The sequence below is a fragment of the Entelurus aequoreus genome, linkage group LG07 (assembly GCF_033978785.1).
Source record: "Entelurus aequoreus isolate RoL-2023_Sb linkage group LG07, RoL_Eaeq_v1.1, whole genome shotgun sequence".
Taxonomy (NCBI): domain Eukaryota; kingdom Metazoa; phylum Chordata; class Actinopteri; order Syngnathiformes; family Syngnathidae; genus Entelurus; species Entelurus aequoreus.
In genome coordinates, this window is record NC_084737.1 from 65568408 (window position 1) to 65588515 (window position 20108).

Sequence of the window (20108 nt, forward strand, 5' to 3'; positions counted from 1 at the left end):
GTGGGCTGCACTATTTTGCGAAGAATCTTAATCCTAATTTTTCCTGCCAAAATTGCGATAGCAATTTTTTTTGCAATTTTAAAAATGGTATTCAAGTGCATACAACTGCTAAATTAAGAAGTAATGTTACGTTTGGACTAGGGCTGGGCCGATAATACGATATCAATACATACCGCGATAGACATCGTTATCAATATACAATGTGTTCGATAAAATATTCAATATATATTTAAATTTTTTGGTCGGATAAACCAGAAATTATGAAACAAGATTCGTTTCATGAAGTCACTCGCGCTTTGGGAAACAAGCAAATAGGATACAGGAAGTGTCCCTGAGCAATAGGAGGGACAAGCCAATAGCCAATCAGTTAACAGTATTCAATGAGCGTTGGGAAAGACAGCTAATCACATAACAGTATCGACTACATCTTTTCTGCTGTTCGGCTCCCAGTCCCAGACCATAGTCGATGAGCGCAGGGGAGGTGAGACTTACCCTCCAGGGCCGATGTTATCGTCGGGGGTAACACTTTTTACTTTACCCGACAATGGGTCTGCTAAGCTCTGCTTTCAGGTTGGAATGACAAGGCCGCTGATTTGTAACAATTTGGTTGCTCTATTCTTATTTCTGCAGGACACAGACACATTCGCCACTACTGCTGCATGCTACCGCTCGCTTTCCTCACTCTTCCACTCACCCAACCCACTGCCATTCTTAAAGAAGCACACACACACATACGCTACTCTCATAACACTTGTGTGGTTGCACCCTCTTTTTGGCTCACTGTGGATTCTCTGCATGGAGTGAAAAGAGAAACTGTAATATCTTGGTATGTCAACTCAATAACAGAAACTTGTCTAGTTTTGTTGGTTTTAAGGCAGACAGTGCGGCAACATCCTGACACTTCCAATGTGTCGTTTAATTAGTTGCTTCAAAAACTACTGTTCAATAGCTTTTACACTACTGCTTTATTGGCAGCCCTAAATAAGTCATAAGTATCAATAATTATTGATATTGATCAATATAAAAAAAACTTATATTATGCTAGTTTTTGGCCATATCGCCCAGCCCTTCTTTAGACTGTTAATCAACATGTTCTTGTCTCAAGTTGCCACACATTAGAACAATATGCAATAATTTACTTAAAAAATAATAATTCAGGTTTATGTATAAAACACCCATGTTTGCTTAAACCGTCCTTGGCTGCTTGTCATAGTATCATCCTCCAGTTCGCCTCGTACTGCCGTCCCCGGAGAAGTTCCTTCAGCCATTTTACACGGTCATTACAATTTTTGCACATACTGTACAGTAATACAAGGAAAGTGGTGTTTGTTATTAGGACACTGACTGCATCGACTGCAGCACACAATCTTGCCGTTTTCTGTAACCACTTTTCTATCAGGCCAAGGACTCAGGCCTCAACAATTCTGACTCAAAGAAAAGGAGAGAGAAAAAAAAAACTCACCCTATTGCGGTTAGGTTATTCCGGTAATAAAAACCTTAATTTCGATTAATTGTGCAGCTTAAGTGGTAAGTAGGGATGGCTACCCAGCTCCGTTCCACAATAGCACAGGTGCCAACATAAACGGTAGTCACCACAACAAATTAATTTGTCATTCTTCAATTATTACTGTCAGATCATCAGCCGAAGTGAAATTCATTCAGCGCTGCAGGGTCCTTTATTTTACTTTCTGAGTTTTTCAAAGCTCTTTACAGAAGTATACTTTTGCATTAGGATAAATGTTTTAATACTATTGTGATATCGTGATAATGCATATTGATGACGTTCTAAATGTGTCCCAAAGATTTGGCAACGACAAGCAAACAAACAGGCGTCCTTAACTACATTTCCATGCGCTAAATTAGTCTGATTTCTCAGATAGTTGGGCTCAAAAGAAGCATTTTACAACCCATGGAAACACCTTAATCTGATCATGTTTGGCTTTTGAAAGGTCGGACTAACGCACCTAGATTATGCGATTGAAAACCAGGGGCCGTACTTATCAAGCTTCTTAGAGTGCCATTTTACACTTAAGTCCTGAGAATTTGCGAAATTTAGTCCTACTCTCAAACTTAAGAATAAAAGCTTTTTATCAACGTTCTTAAGTCTAAGAATCACTCCTACTCTCCACGATATTTAAGAGACCTTCAGAGGTGTCTTAAGTGGTTAGGAGTTGCCAGCAGGGGATGGCACTGAGGCGAGAGAGACGTGCGCGAACATTCAGGGAGCGGAACGATGTCCTGGATTTGTTTGATGACGAGCAGCTGATCAAACGGTATCGTTTAGACAGAGCGGGTATTATTTTTGTCACAGATTTAATACTTTTCGATTCCATGTTGATTTCTGCATGTGGCTGCAGTGGGCTAGTATATATAGAGCCACCCACACCAGTTTCAAATTGGTTGCCTAATTAATGAATTGGAAAGAAAATGTTATGACAGTAGCGTATGTGTGTGGCCGTGAGGTGAGTGACGTCAGTGAGTGTGTGGGCGAGAGAAGAGAAGAGAGGGAGCGGTAGCGTGAGTGCCGGCGGGGACTAGTTTGTTTTGTATTATTTTGTAGTTTGTCAAAATATACACTCCCATTGTCCAATTAAATATTTCCAAGATATTTCTTTATTCTTAGACAACGGATTCCCTTCTGTGATTGGTCATTTCTATGGACACAGAAATGACGTCACCTAAAATTCCATTTACGGCACATAGTAATGTCGTAATTCAGCTCTGAGTGTGACACTTAAGATTGAGTCCTACACTTCGCTGAAAGTGTGAGTAAGACGCTTGATAACTAACTTTTAAGTGCAGCTTTCAGCGAAGAATTTATTTACTCTTAAGTCAACTCTTAGCAGACTTCTTAGGAGTAATTCTGAGAAGCTTGATAAGTACGGCCCCAGATCTCTAGAGTGGGTGCGGGCTGCCGGAGGGGACCATTTGTATCGCGCAGGCGCCAGGCTTAATGTGCGGGATATAACCATATAAGCAGATCCCATTCAATCAAAACATTGGCAATGACTGTAATGAAGAGGATACTGTTTATTTGCTTCACAGATTAAAAGAACAAAACATTTTGAAGTGCATCGATGGGAGAAAAAAAAGAAACTGATTTATTTAAGATAACTTGTTTTGGTGTCATGTCATAGGTAAACCGGAAAAGCAATATATTAATCCGCGCTAAAAGGAAATAAGTGTCCCCCAGTCAGTGTACGAGAGGCACACAGCCTATGACCAATAGTCGCATTAGAAAGAGTGCATGGACACTGGGACTTCACATGTAGCTGTAAAAATACAAAACAACCCTATTTGAGAAATCTGACTAATTTTGTGCATGAAAACGTAGTCACTCTAGCATTCGCACTAGTGAGCTAGCAGAAAACGTCCCTCCAGAGTGCAAAGCCACTTTTAAGACAGCAATCATTGACCCCATGGTGGCATATAAACTGTTTCTTTCGAGCATCACTGGGGGACGAAAAATGTATTTCGATACTTTTCAAAATAAAGGTAACTACAAAACATGTCAATATTGGCTGTATTTTAACAGAAAATCTTACAATACAATAAACATGTTTCCTATTGCACTCAAAGAACAATTTTAGAAGGTTAAAATATAAATAAAAGGGCATTAAACACACTGATTTTCTTGTTGCATTTAAAGAACAATTTACAATTTTCCATATTACAAAGTCTGCCATAATCAAGGATTAGCTTGAATTCAATAAAAAGCTTTATTTACATTATATTAAATGCTTCATGATTTATGGTTGCCATTCCTGGTCTGTGCTTTAAGAAAAATACAATTAGTAAGTACTATAATCAAAACTATGGATAAATGTACACAGATAAGCCATGTAGGAGGTAAAAAACATTTGTTAAAAGATAAAACACAAATTGTAGCAATTTGTTACAAAATTCAGTCATTACACTGCGCTAATATTTGGCATCAATCCAAGCAGCTGTGTGCGCGTCTACATATCTCCACGTGCACAACAGAGTAGCTGGTTAACTTATGAGAGTAGTGTGGGTGTGTCTTCAAGAGAATGGCAACGTGTTGGTGAGCGACGTCAGTGAGTGAGTGAGTGGGCGAGTAAAGCGAGCGAGAGGTAGAGCTGCACTATGCAGTTGAAGACTGAACAGGTCTGGTTGTGTCCTGCAAAACTAATAATAAAGCAGACTGACACAAATCGGCTGCATTATTACCTATCACTATTTAAACTCCCCGTGCAGATCTGAATGTTTATTATTTAAATGTTTACATAAGTTTGAAGCAAAGGTGGTAATACTAATCGCCACATTTGGCGAGGCGTGTTTTAAAGCAAGACTTAAAGTGCGGCACTTCCTTGTTTAAAGAGTCACCTTTATCGTTGGTTTTGAAGCCCAATTACCTCCATATTGCACTTCACGCACCCTCTGTATTAACCAGTAGAATTGTCGTTTTTTGCCCTTCTTCCGCTCCAAGATGTTATTGCTTGTATGCACTTTGTGCGTTTTGACACACTCATCATGTGCTTCGGCTCTGCAGTCACCGCCACAGATGAGAGAACGGTACCGGTACTTTTCAGAGGCAGTATAGTACCGATTTCAATCAATTAGTATGGGTACTTTATTAGTACCAGTATACCGTACAACCCTACTACACACAGTTGGACACAATAAGCCATGCTAACCGCTAACAGCAAGCTAGCGCTCTTGAATGTAAAAATGATGACTGGATCAATACTAATATCGACAGCAACAATACCAAGTACAAAAAGCCGTGTATACGACATTTTTACTATCAAAAAATATTTTGTTTTTGTTACAAAACAAACTCAAGAAATAAGCCTCTGGACACAGTAAGGGCAGAAATCAAAGGATTTATATTAGAGCCAATAGTAGGAAATAATTAAAATAATTTATATTCTTACACCACCACCATTTTTTATGTGATCATAATCCATCCATCCATCCATTTTCTACCGCTTGTCCCTTTCGTGGTCACGGGGGGTGCTGGAGCCTATCTCAGTTGCATTCGGGCGGAAATCGGGTTACACCCTGGACAAGTTGCAACCTCATCGCAGGGCCAACACAGATAGACAGACAAAATTCACACACTAGGGCCAATTTAGTGTTGCCAATCAACCTATACATAGGTGCATGTTTTTGGAGGTAGGAAGAAGCCAGAGTACCCGGGGGGAACCCATGCAGTCAAGGGGAGAACATGCAAACTCCACACAGAAAAATCCAGGGGTCCGGGATTGAACTCAAACACGATTCTCGATTCAAAAACGATTTTTTCCCGATTCAAAACGATTCTCTATTCATTCAATACATAGGATTTCAGCAGGATCTACCCCAGTCTGCTGACATGCAAGCGGAGTAGTAGATTTTTTGTAAAGGCTTTTATAATTGTAAAGGACAATGTTTTATCAACTGATTGCAATAATGTGAATTTGTTTTAACTATTAAATGAACCAAAAATATGACTTATTTTATCTTTGTGAAAATATTGGACACAGTGTTTTGTCAAGCTTATGAGATGCGATGCAAGTGTAAGCCACTGTGACACTATTCTTTTTTTTTTTTTTTTTTATAAATGTAATGATAATGTCAATGAGGGATTTTTAATCACTGCTAAGTTGGAATTGTAACTAATATTGATACTGTTGATAATATTCATTTTTGTTTCACTACTTTTGGTTTGTTCTGTGTCGTGTTTGTGTCTCCTCTCAATTGCTCTGTTTATTGTAGTTCTGAGTGTTGCTGGGTCGGGTTTGGTTTTGGAATTGGATTGCATTGTTATGGTATTGCTATGTATTGTTTTGTTGGATTGACTAATTAAAAAAAAAATAAATAAATAAATAAATATATATATATAAATTTTTTTTTTTTAAATAAAAAAAAATTAAAAATCGATTTTTTAAAAATGAGTATCGATTCTGAATCGCACGTGAGAATCGCGATTCGAATTTGAATCGATTTTTCCCCACACCCCTTATATATATGTGTGTGTGTGTGTGTGTGTGTGTGTATACATATACACACCGGTACACATGCACGCACACACATAAAAGAATATAAAATAAAATGTATTCCTATGCAACTATAAAGTTCTATGATAAACCTTTGTTTGCGGTGATGTATTTGAAGGGTTTTAGGGACAGTATGGCTTTTGCTCCCTGAGATTTCAGCATGTGTTTCTGCAAGGCTGTAAAGGATTTTGTAACTGATGGGAAGGCTTTCTAATTGAATTGTAGACAAGAGTTCATTGAGAAGTGCTGTAGCTCTTCTTCTAATGCAAGTAAACAACCATTTAAGTGGGTCATGTCTCCTCAATGATTAGAAAACGGAGGGGAGCGCAAGCAGCGGGTGGCCAACATCTGAATTTGAACAATCTCTTCTTCAGTGCCTGTCCTGCATTCAGGAAAAGTAAAACATGTTAATTTGTACACAGTTGGGACTCACGCTTTTCCATCCCCACTCCGCAATTGGCAAAGGGCCATATAATGACAAAAACAAGTAAATAAAACCAAACAGGATAAAAGCTTTTCCAACAACTTTAAAAATAAACACTCCCATTCAATGAGGGTTTTTGTTGGAGGGGTGTATTTGGGCAGCCACTCTGGCCTGTGCTGGATGAGGTTTCAGGGCCCCTAGGTTGGTTTGAGACTGATTAAGATGCAAGAGAAGGGTCTCAGTGGATTTACTGGGCCAATAAAACACAGATCTTAATCTAAAGGGTGTTTGTTTACCTGCGGGTACATTAGGCTTTGGGTTAAAAAAGTAATTTAAACTTGATACAAGTACAAATACTGTAGTGTATACAATGTGGTATGACTGAAAAAAAGAAAAAAGGTAGATGTGTCTATTGACTAGGGATGTAACGATAAACGGTATAATGATAAACCGCTGTAAAATTCCAGACGGTTAATAATACCGTTTACATTTTTAATTACAGAAAAACCGTCATTTATCAATGCATTTTAGGCAACAATGCTTATTTCCTGAATACTGAAGTGCCGCAGCCCCTGCGCATGTGAACCAGAGCCTTTCATCACTATCAGTAGCTCAGCGTGTTCGTTTAATAGCAAAATTAGATGAAGGGAGTGAACCCTCTTGTTAGGCATGGGTGATATATTGATTTTATCAATATATTTCAGTATTTTGTTGCAGAGGATTTAAATAAACCATTTTTTCCTCCTCTTGCTCAGTCATACTTTTTGCCCCTCAGGAGATTCCGCAGCTTGCGCCGTCCCCTTACTTCCTTATCGGCACACAGCAAAACATGGCTAATGCTAACGCTAACAAGAGCGAGACGTTTGTTGCAAAGAAAAGTGTTGTCAGTACTTTGGTTTTGCGGCAAAAGGCGTGGAACAAGTGACTGCACGGTGCAAAGTTTGTTTTAAAAAGGCAGCAGCACAGCAAACTTATTCCAGCATCTGAAACCAAACCTTCAGCAGAGTAGGGCAAATGTAACTCTTAAGGATGCGATCAAAACCGCAACAACAAACAAACAAACTACGGGCTAAAAATCACCTTACTAGTGGAATAATTTACACCAGATATGTATGATACCACCATGTATGATGAGACAGAAGCACAATGCGTAGACTGATCACTAAAGTGGTTGCTCTGCACACCGCCAAGATGTGTGAATGAAAAAGGCTGCGTTTACTTTATCCACTTACTCAAACCGACTCTAGTCCTCTCAATTTTTTACTTTAACATTTATTTGGATACAATGTATAATACTATTTTTATTTTATTTACAGAAGTATGTTATTCTAGACAGAACTTTTAAGTTTGCACTTTATTGATCTGAATGTTAGAGATTATTGTTTATTTGCATGCAATGTGCAATGCTACATTTTTGTTCATAGAAGTATTCTATTCAAGCTAAAGTATTGCTTCCCAAGGGAAGCTCTTAATTCAATTATTTGAAAATGATTCCATAAAAAGTAAAATTTATATCTGGCCTAAAAATCATCATTCAATTTAGAATTTTGCTAAGAATAAGATGCAGTGTCATTTCACCATACTAGTTTTAAAAACCTATTTTGAATTATCTCTGTCGTATGTATTCAATGGTTTCTTCAAAAAAGTAGGCGGGACTGCAAGCTTCCAGCAGCGACAGAGCATTGCTTGTTGCTGGTGAGAAGCACGGCAATGTAAAAATTAGGGGAAACAAATATGATTGTAGAGCAAATAAACGTCCCGTTGTGAGAGTATTTCGGCTTCAAATCGTATGAGCAAGAAGAATGAGCCCAGGCTTACTACTCCGACCCTCCAGGAATTTGCGTTGCTGCGATTGCGCCAATACATGCTAAATTCAACTAATCCCTTTGAATTATGCGTAACCTCACAATTTAGTCCAAGCCCGCTTCCATGCACATTTTTGTAGATCAATTTGTCCTGGAGTAGGCTCAAAAGCACATCTTTGTACATCAATTTGTCCCGGAGTAGGCTCAATTGTGCATGACTGTACATCAACTATAGTTGACTCTCTGTAAAATTCCCGATGGTTAATATAACAGTTTAAAATTTTAACTATCATAAAATCGTAATGATTTCTGTACTTGAATAAACTCATGGCACAATGATACAGCTCATTTTCTGGAGAAGCAGCTATCGATTGCTCGCCGGCCAATCAGCCAAAAAGTACAGACGAAAACAAGACCCATTTTTCCTATAAGAAACATCATACCCCAAACTAAACTTGTATGAACACATTGCTGTCCGAGCAACTAAGCTACTCAATCGTGTACATTGAATCTACAGGATGTGTTCTCTCAGAATAGACGAACAGCTCTATACACAGAGGCAATGACACAGACATTTCTATGACAGGTAGTAAACCAACGCGACGTCACATTTAGTCCAAAACTACAAGATCACAATCTTTTCTCTATTTTATTCTATTGATAATCTATTTCTATTAACCTATGCCATGACTAACCTTTATAACCTATTTGATTTACAATATTATGTACATACTAGGGCTGCAAGATTAATTGACATCAAGGTTTTAATTAGCGCGGTAATACCCGCAAGATGCTGAGTGTTTGTTTTTTTTCCTGCGCTGTTGACCAGCAGTTTAGTGACAGACATGTTGGTCAATCAGAATTGTTGAGCCTCGCGTTTGTTCGTCTCTCACTTAGACAGAAAGAAAGACGTCTTTGTGAATCGCTGTCAGCACCTGAGCGTGTTTATTTACCAGTGGAAATAGCTGGACAGAGTGACCCCTCTTTTCAGTCATTAACAATCTTTGTCTCGATGGAGACTAAAGCGGGGCGCTGCCGCCGACACTCACAGTACAAATAGCCTCAGGACTCACCGATGGGAAGTGCTGCAAACTAACACAAAATAGGAGGAAAAAGATTATGTTCCGTTGTGGGAATATTTCAGCTTCAAATCGAATGAGCGATATGAGCCCAACTACACGGACGAATGAGCAAAAACGCCGTCCATGATAGCAATAAAAAAAAGGACTACGTCCAACCTAAGTTTTCCATCTGGGAAAAAAATACACTTTAAGATGTTCAATATCTATTTAGGTAAAACTTTTGCTTACAGAAAGGAGTCAATTTTTTTTGTTTATTCAGTACCTTGGAGTCTTGTTCACAAGTGAGGGAAGAGTGGATCGTGAGATCGACAGGCGGATCGGTGCGGCGTCTTCAGTAATGCGGACGCTGTATCGATCCGTTGTGGTGAAGAAGGAGCTGAGCCGGAAGGCAAAGCTCTCAATTTACCGGTCGATCTACGTTCCCATCCTCACCTATGGTCATGAGCTTTGGGTCATGACTGAAAGGACAAGATCACGGGTACAAGCGGCCGAAATGAGTTTCCTCCGCCGGGTGGCGGGGCTCTCCCTTAGAGATAGGGTGAGAAGCTCTGCCATCCGGGGGGAGTTTAAAGTAAAGCCGCTGCTCCTCCACATCGAGAGGAGCCAGATGAGGTGGTTCGGGCATCTGGTCAGGATGCCACCCGAACGCCTCCTGAGGGAGGTGTTTAGGGGACGTCCGACCGGTAGGAGGCCATGGGGAAGACCCAGGACACGTTGGGAAGACTATGTCTACCGGCTGGCCTGGGAACGCCTCGGGATCCCCGGGAGGAGCTGGACGAAGTGGCTGGGGAGAGGGAAGTCTGGGCTTCCCTGCTTAGACTGCTGCCCCCGCGACCCGACCTCGGATAAGCGGAAGAAGATGGATGGATGGATGGCATTTAGAATAAAGTTATTTACCGATGACAGTACAATGGTAAACAATTCTACAGTAATGAGAAATAAGTTTATTTCCTTTTAGATGGTTACTTGCATTATAATCATTGAAGTTTTAATCAAATAGTTCTTCACTTAAAGAGCATGATGTTGACAAAAGCGCTGTCTGCATACAGCCAAATATTTTTGAAAGTATATTATTGCATATTGTTCTAATGCATGGCACTTTTAGACAAGAATATTGATTGACAGTCTAAAAGTAACCTGTATTCCTTCACTCGTTATACATTTATATATAAAATCGCAAATCGAATCACAATCGCAATTTTGGAGAAAAAAAAAATCACAATTAGGTTTTTTCTCAAAATCACGAAGCCCTAGTACATACTATCGTTGTGGTACTCACTGGGTTAAATATACAACATTAGGTACATTAATTTGTTTTCGCGTAAAAAAACCCTACTTATTTTCAAGGTGCCCTGTTTAATTACATTAAAGGGGAAACTCTGGAACTTGTAAGACACCAGGAAAGAAAGATAAACTGGATTAGCGCAAAACATGGAAGTCTTGAAAGCTAAACTGAAGAGATATATTGTGTACAAACGACAAAAAGAACAGGAGGAATGGGGGGGCTGGTGCTTGAGCAGTGTTTATAACTACTTTTTTTTTTTTTTACTAAATACTGGTATGTGTATATATTGTATCTGCTGGTGTAGTTATGTTATAGTTGTAAAAAAATGAAAATGAAAAAAAAAAAAAAAAAATTCTTAAGACCAAAAAAAAAAGAGGTTAACACCAATTTGGCATTTTGACGAATATCGGCGGCGAAGTGATGCACAAACACAAAATAGATTATCCAGTTTAAGGCAGCACGGTAGAACAGGGGTTAGTGCATGTGCCTCACAATACGACGGTCCTGAGTTCAATCCCGGGCTCGGGATATTTCTGTGTGAAGTTTGCATGTTCTCCCCAAGACTGCGTGGGTTCCCTCCGGGTACTCCGGCTTCCTCCCACCTCCAAAGACATGCACCTGGGGATAAGTTGATGGCAACACTAAATTGGCCCTAGTGTGAGAATGTGAGTGTGAATGTTGTCTGTCTATCTGTGTTAGCCCTGTGATGAGGTGGAGACTTGTCCAGGGTGTACCCCGCCTTCCGCCCGAATGCAGCTGATATAGGCATACTTGCCAACTCTCCCGTTTTTAGCGGGAGAATCCAGTTATTCAGCGCCTCTCCCGACAACCTCCCGGCAGAGATTTTCTCCCGACAAACTCCCGGTATTCAGCTGGAGCTGGAGGCCACGCCCCCTCTAGCTCAATGCGGACCCGAGACTTAGTGGGGACAGCCTGTTCTCACGTCCGCTTTCCCACAATATAAATACGCTTGCAAGTTCCAAAACGAATGGAAACAAGAATTTCAGTTCATCCAGGACAGTTCGAAGGGGAAGGTGTATGTTGCCTGTAAATATGTAGAACAGACTTCTCCATTGAACACGGTGGCCGAAATGATTTCTCAGTCATGAACAGAGAAGTTAAACAGGACAATACTGCCATCTAATGGACAGATAATTCAAGTATTTCTTTTATGTAAATAAAATAAATATATATATATATAGCTAGAATTCACTGAAAGTCAAGTATTTCATACATATACATACATACATACATACATACATACATACACACATATATATATATATATATACACATACATACATACATACATATATATACACATACATACATATATATACACATACATACATACATACATACATACATACATACATATATATATATGAAATATATATGAATACTCGAGTTGGTGAATTCTAGCTGTAAATAACCACGCCCCCCGCCCCCAACACGCCCCCCACCTCCCGATATTGGAGGTCTCAAGGTTGGCAAGTATGTATATAGGCTCCAGCGCCCCCGCGACCCCGAAACGGACAATCGGTAGAAAATGGATGGATGGACTTTGAAAATAAAAGTCTGTCTTCAGGGCGGATCGTATTTTACACGTTGAAACGTCTTAACGGTCGAGGATGGACATGAAGTCAACTTGTCAAAAGGTTTTCAGACGTAAATTCACCTTGACACAAATGCTGATTTTGGAGGTCCAAAATTAAAGAATCATGTACTGTATTTTTCGGACCATAAGTCGCAGTTTTTTTTCATAGTTTGGCAGGGGGTGCGACTTATACTCAGGAGCAACTTATGTGTGAAATTATTAACACATTACCGTAAAATATCAAATAATATAATTTAGCTCATTCACGTAAGAGACTAGACGTATAAGATTTCATGGGTTTTAGCGATTAGGAGTGACAGATTGTTTGGTAAACATATAGCATGTTCTATATGTTATAGTTATTTGAATGACTCTTACCATAATGTTACGTTAACATACCAGGCACGTTCTCAGTTGGTTATTTATGCGTCATATAATGTACACTTATTCAGCCTGTTGTTCACTATTCTTTATTTATTTTAAATTGCCTTTCAAATGTCTATTCTTGGTGTTGGGTTTTATCAAATAAATTTCCCCCAAAAATGCGACTTATACTCCAGTGCGACTTATGTTTTTTTCCTTCTTTATTATGCATTTTCGGCAGGTGCGACTTATACTCCGGTGCGATTTATACTCCGAAAAATACGGTACAGGCGTATCCTGGGCAGCTATGTGCGCATATGGGGTCCCGTGTCAAATGCCAGTTGATACAGGGCCAGGGAAGCAGGAGCGTGGTTCGTGGGAGTTTTGTGTCTACAATGCTTGCAAAGGATAAAGTTACTGCTGTGTTGAATAAAAATGTCGTTCTGCAAGGCAAAACTGTGGTCTTTTGCACGAGTCAAGTCAAGTCAATGCTGTCGAAGACACGACCGCCTGCAGATATTGATGCACGACAAAGCTCGGGACATTTCACGGTGTTCACTTCAGTGTTTACTTTATCACATGATAATGCGCGAGATAATGTATAAGTCTGCGCTATTTCCTGCACGGCGGAGCCGCAACAGAACCGGATTGTTGCGGTGCTGTTCCGTGGCGATTACGTGCTGCAGCCGTGACGCTTCCTATTGAAATCAGGGGTTAGGTAACCAATATCTTCATTGTTTTTATGACTGTCATCACAGCAGACACTTTGACAATTGACATTCTTCCGCCGGTTTTCCATGTTGCTGTTCTGTACTACAGCTGAAATGGATGTTTAGGACTTGCCTGACCCTCATGAATTCATCATTTACTGAGGGGATGACTTTGACTGTAGGACACTGAACAAAAGCCAGACTTTATATCAGGTACGCTTTAATTTTTTTTAAATCATAGTTTAGTATCTTATTGCTTTGTATTTTATTGACTTACACTTTAGTCAAATAAATCTGACCTAATTATGTCCATTTACACGGCATGAATGTAGAAATACACTGTACCACTCATTCATACGTCATCAGCCTGATTTGTATAAACTACCCTGAACTGTAAAATGTGGTGTAAACACAAACCACACAGGTCTACAGGAACTTTTGGTTTCAGGAACTTATGGTGGAAAAGGTAGGTACGTGACCATTGGCCGCTGACCTACTTATCTCCATTGTAGCGGCAGCTTGTGACCGCTCATAGCGAGGCAGTTTGCGATGCGCGTCTATGCTTGCTCTATGTGGGGTAATTTTTTGACCAATTGAAAAGCACATAGGTCAAAGTAGTTTACCTTTCCTATAAGTGTCTCGACATGGAAATTTACAGGTTTGAGTTAAGAAATTGAATAAATCGACACGCTAAATTTTACGTTTCAAGATGGTACAAAATTATACCCGAAGATAAGTTTTGGTTTCTTTACTTATAGTTTTAGACGTTCGTACACATATTTGTCCAAAGAATCCTGAAATATGAAGTCAGTCTGAGCATCCGATCGTGGTTTTTGGGCTCCCTCAAAATGTTTTAGGGAGGCCGCAGCGGCCATCATGGCTGCCGGTGCCGCCTCACCTTGGACAAAAACATTTGTTCAACATTTTATTCAGGAAAATACAACAACTATGGTCAGATTCAGATAGTATTTTACTAATGCACAATTATCTGCTATAAATCTCCATTTGAAAATTCAAGGACATTTGAGCTATCTTTCTGTTAATTGCAACGCCGCTACTTAACTTAATTAAATCATTTAAAAAAATATTTAAGTTCTTAATTTTTTCATTAAGTTATTTTCTTTTGCTTACTTAACTAATCCATTTACTTTTTATTTCATGCATTCATGACAAATAAGGAAGATATGTTTTGAAGGTCACAAATTTCTCTATTGTCTTAAAGGGGCCCTTTTATGCAAAACCAACATTTCTACCTATTGGTACCTGCTGTTGTGTATTTGGGATCTGCATAAGTCCCTAAAATCTGAAATCATATTGTGGAGGCATTGCTGAGATATTTATAAAACAATCTTGCCTTTTTTCACACTTCCTCAAAATGGTCCGTTTGGAATTTGCACAACCTGTGACATCACCGGTTGGGAAAAACGTCACAAGATTATCAATATGATATAAATGTTTAAGAGTTCCTTGCACGCGTCTGCCATTGTAGTCCACGCTGTAGTCATTAAGCTCCTTTTTCTCTAGCCTCTTGTGGGGCAGACTAGGTCACACGCATCCTCCGCTGTTGCTATTTCTAATACAAGGTAGCGTTAAGTTCAAACTTATATCTATCAGTAGACTCGCAATGCAAGCGCTAAAAACTACAAGAAAGTGGAAGACACAGTCGAAGTGGAGGTACGTAAACAAGCCTGCCCACAAAACGGCGCATCCTAAAGAGACGGTCGGAAAGCTGCTCAAAAACGGTCTGTAAAACAATTTATGCAAAATTTTGACCAAAGAATCACCATTACATGTTATGGAGACCAGTGGTCCCCAACCTTTTTGGCACCACGGACCTGTTTAATGTAGGCATTCTTTTCAGGAACCGGCTTTCTACTTGTGCCAGATAAATACAGCAAAAAAACAACTCACTAGAACGCTGAATTAGTGGGACCCCTGGGCTTGTTTCTTTGCAATGAGATGCAGGTGGGAATCAGCCTTTGGCTACAATCTGTCACATTTATATTTGATATGTTCATTAATGTGCATTGTATGATGTCACAAAGTTATGACAAATATAACAACTTCCTATGAGGAGTTTTTTTGTAAATCTATAAACAAGCTTATTGGTGTTTCTAGTGGGACAGACCAAAGTTAAGTCAGAGAAAATGCAGTCCTTTATAAATTATTTAATGCTTCTCTGCGGCCTGGTAGCAAATGCGTCACGGACCGGTACCGATCCCCGGACCGGTGGTTGCGGACCCCTGATGTAGACCACAAGGAAGTATTTAAATTTAGAAACAAATCATAAAGACTCCTTTAATGGATAACCCAGGACGAAAAAAACCCGACTGATTTTAGAACTTCAAAAATTCGTAGCTCCCTTAATATTTGGCCAATCACAATGGCTCAAGTACCATTGGACCGCTTATTTTCCTTGGTCTTTGCAATGGTATTTTTTTAAAGATATTTTGCATTTGAAATGTTATTTCACGTACGCTCTCGTGAAGATCTGGTGGGGCTGAATCAACAGCGGTTGCAGCTACAGCTGCAGTTACTGGTTGCAGCCAACTAGTGCACTCTATTTAGACGTCCAAGATTCTCAAGATGCAGTTAATCAACTATCAATTCCCAATTACGCCCACGGGGTCTTCTGAAAATGAAGCAATATAATTCAATATTTTACCTTAAGAAAAACAAGCACTGTGAAAGGCACCACTAACCACGGCCCTCAAGAAGTGAAGTGAAGTGAATTATATTTATATAGCGCTTTTCTCTAGTGACTCAAAGCGCTTCACATAGTGAAACCCAATATCTAAGTTACATTTAAACCAGTGTGGGTGGCACTGGGAGCAGGTGGGTAAAGTGTCTTGCCCAAGGACACAACAGCAGTGACTAGGAGCACGTATGCATCATAACAAAAAGGGTAATATTTAGATATGTCCGATAATATCGGACTGCCGATATTATCGGTCGATAAATGTGATATCGGAAATTATCGGTATCAATTTCAAAAAGTAACATTTATGACTTTTTAAAACGCCGCTGTGTACACGGACGTAGGGAGAAGTACAGAGCGCCAATAAACCTTGAAGGCACTGCTTTTGCGTGCCGGCCCAATTACATAATTTCTACGGCTTTTCACACTCACAAGTGAATGCTCTGCATACTTGGTCAACAGCCATACAGGTCACACTGAGGGTGGCCATTTAAACAACTTTTAACACTGTTACAAATATGCGCCACACTGTGAACCCACACCAAACAAGAATGACAAACACATTTCGGGAGAACATCCGCACCGTAACACAACAGAACAAATACCCAGAACCCCTTGCAGCACTAACTCTTCCGGGACGCTACAATATACACCCCCGGCTACCCCCCCCCCCACCCCCACCTCAACCCCGTCGCCCCCAACCTCCTCATGCTCTCTCAGGGAGAGCATGTCCCAAATTCCAAGCTGCTGTTTTGAGGCATGTTAAAAAAAATAATGCACTTTGTGACTTCAATAATAAATATGGCAGTGACATGTTGGCATTTTTTTCCATAATTTGAGTTGATTTATTTTGGAAAACCTTGTTACATTGTTTAATGCATCCAGCGGGGCATCACAACAAAATTAGGCATAATGTGTTAATTCCACGACTGTATATATCGGTATCGGTTGATATCGGAATCAGTAATTAAGAGTTGGACAATATCGAAATATCGGATATCTGCAAAAAAGCCATTATCGGACATCTCTAGTAATATTACAAAAAAATGGATAGATGTTGATAGTCCAACTCATACTGACTGGTACACACAAGCTATGGAAATGATATCAGTAGAAAAAACTGCATTTAGTTTAGATAATAATGAGTCATATATTGGAATATGGGATCCATTATTTAAATTTGTTTTAACTATTAAATGAACCTAAAATATGACTTATTTTATAATTGAAGAACATATTGGACACAATGTGTTGTCAAGCTTATGAGATGTGATGCAAGTGTAAGCCACTGTGACACTATTGTTCATTTTTAAAGTTTTTTTTTTTTTAATTATAAATAGCTGTAATGATAATGTCAATGAGGTATTTCTAATCACTGCTATGTTGGAATTGTTATTAATATTGATACCGCTGTTGATAATACTAATTTTTGTTTGACTGCTTTTGGATTGTTTTGTGTCATGTTTGTGTGTCCTCTCAATTGCTCTGTTTATTGCTGTTCTGAGTGTTGCTGGGTCGGGTTTGGTTTTTGAATTGGAATTGCATTGTTGTGGTATTATTGTGTATTGTTTTGTTGGATTGATTAATAAAAATAATTTTAATTTAAAAAAAAAAAAAGCACGTTTCTATGCAAGGATAGGTATGTATGAATGCAAAATGAAGAATTAGATGACGGTAGCCAATACGACTGCTGCAGTTAAAGTAAGATAACGTCCTGTCATGCTAGCTGATATACAAGCTAATGTTTAAATGAACCGACCCCGGCTAGATGATTGTCAGCCAAACGATGGCGAAAAACACCTACTTGAAAGCTACGAAGGCCATTTAGAAAAGCAAGACATTAGCAAAAAGTGTGAAAACATGAAGAATGAGGGGCCGAGGCACGTACACGACCCAGACTCCTTCGTTTAAACTGAACGTTCGAGAGACAAGCAGGTGTGTGTTTATTCGGCTATAATGGCGAAAATCTCACTTCCACCGGAGCGTGTGATGCAGTGAAACGAAACGCTTGGGTATTAGTAGTAAAAAAAAAACGATAAGTAGCATTTTAAACACAAACCTTGTGTAGAGAAGAATGGGTTAAACAGAGCCGCGTTACAGTAGCTTCCAGTCGTTAGTCGTCTACATGTCCATGGTTGAATGCTGTGTGTGTTGCATGTCGGCGGGCTTACCTTTCACCATCCGACCGAGGACGACATGAATTAGGTGAAGTGATGATGGCTGCTAGCTAACATGTCTTCAGTCACATGGTATAATGCGCCCAGCTGCTGAGAGCCTGTTAGGACCTCCCCGTCTGCCTGCCCGCCCGCCTGCCTGCCTGCTGCCTGCCCGTAGCCCCAGCAAAGCTAGCTGACATTTGTTATTACACGTATCTTTCAATCCACATAAATAGATCAATTATGGATTTTCCCAAACGGATTACATATTCCTCCCAGCAGACGCAGCAGTGTTTGAGCAACTGACTCTAGTGTTACTGTTGCGAGGCATAGTTCATCGGACTTAACCCTACCTGCCCCAGTAGCCAGTTTGTGTACATTTCTGAATTAAATTGAAAAAGGTCTCCCAAATTCCAATTCAATACCATAAATATGGTTGGATGTGGCAATCAGGAAGTAGTTTTCGAATTCAAATTGAAGGATAGAATCGAAATTCTCCCACATCATTTAAAGGCCTACTGAAACCCACTACCACTGACCACGCAGTCTGATAGTTTATATATCAATGATGAAATCTTAACATTGCAACACATGCCAATACGGCCGGGTTAACTTATAAAGTGCAATTTTAAATTTCCCGCTAAACTTCCGGTTGAAAAGGTCTTTGGATGATGACGTATGCGCGTGACGTAACCAGTGAAACGCAAGTATCGGTACCCCATTGAATACAATACAAAATAGCTCTGTTTTCATCTCATAATTCCACAGTATTCTGGACATCTGTGTTGGTGAATCTTTTGCAATTTGTTTAATGAACAATGAAGACTGCAAAGAAGAAAGTTGTAGGTGGGATCGGTGTATTAGCGGCAGACTACAGCAACACAACCAGGAAGACTTTGACTCGGATAGCAGATGCGCTAGCCGACGCTAGCCACTGACCGCACGGATGATCGTGGTGAAGTCCTTCGTCCTTCCGTCGATCGCTGGAACGCAGGTGAGCACGGGTGTTGATGACCAGATGAGAGCTGGCTGGCGTAGGTGGAGCGCTAATGTTTTTATCATAGCTCTGTGAGGTCCCGCTGCTAAGTTAGCTTCAATGGCGTCGTTAGCAACAGCATTTTTAAGCTTCGCCAAGCTGGAAAGCATTAACCGTGTATTTACATGTTGATGGTATAATAGTATTGTTGATTTCCTGTCTATCCTTCCAGTCAGGGGTTTATGTATTTGGTTTCTATCTGCATTTGAGCCTGATGCTATCACATTAGCTCCGTAGCTAAGTTAGCTTCAATGGCGTCGTTAGCAACAGCATTTTTAAGCTTCGCCAAGCTGGAAATTATTAACCGTGTATTTACATGTCCACGGTTTAATAGTATTGTTGATTTTCTATCTATCCTTCCAGTCAGGGGTTTATTTCTTGTGTTTCTATATGCAGTTAAGCACGATGCTATCACGTTAGCTCGTAGCTCAAGTGTTTCGCCGATGTATTGTCGTAGAGATAAATGTCACTGTGAATGTCCATTTCGCGTTCTCGACTCTCATTTTCAAGAGGATATAGTATCCGAGGTGGTTTGAAATACAAATCCGTGATCCACAATAGAAAAAGGAGAAAGTGTGGAATCCAATGAGCCAGCTTGTACCTAAGTTACGGTCAGAGCGAAAAAAGATATGTCTTGCACTGCATTCTAGTCATTCACTCTTACTGTTCCTCATCCACAAATCTTTCATCCTCGCTCAAATTAATGGGGTAATCGTCGCTTTCTCGGTCCGAATCTCTCTCGGTCCGAATCTCTCTCGCTCCATTGTAAACAATGGGGAATTGTGAGAAGTCCTTCCTCCGGTGACGTCACGCTACTTCCGGTACAGGCAAGGCTTTTTTTTTATCAGCGAGCAAAAGTTGAAACTTTATCGTCGATGTTCTCTACTAAATCCTTTCAGCTAAAATATTGGCAATATCGCAAAATGATCAAGTATGACACATAGAATGGA

At 39.8% G+C, this 20108-nt stretch overlaps 1 protein-coding gene across 3 annotated transcripts in view; it reads right to left on the reverse strand.

The window, feature by feature from the left end:
- spsb1 (splA/ryanodine receptor domain and SOCS box containing 1) overlaps positions 1-20108 on the reverse strand; it is a 74665-nt gene that overhangs the window by 5754 nt on the left and 48803 nt on the right. The window contains exon 1 of one of the 3 annotated variants that reach the window (XM_062054262.1): positions 18138-18292. The exons of 1 other annotated variant lie outside the window; for it this stretch is intronic. The gene's annotated coding sequence lies outside the window, so the exon portion shown is untranslated. Of the gene's footprint in view, positions 1-18025; positions 18293-20108 lie in introns of those variants that run through there. One more of the 3 variants, XM_062054263.1, reaches the window with a different exon arrangement.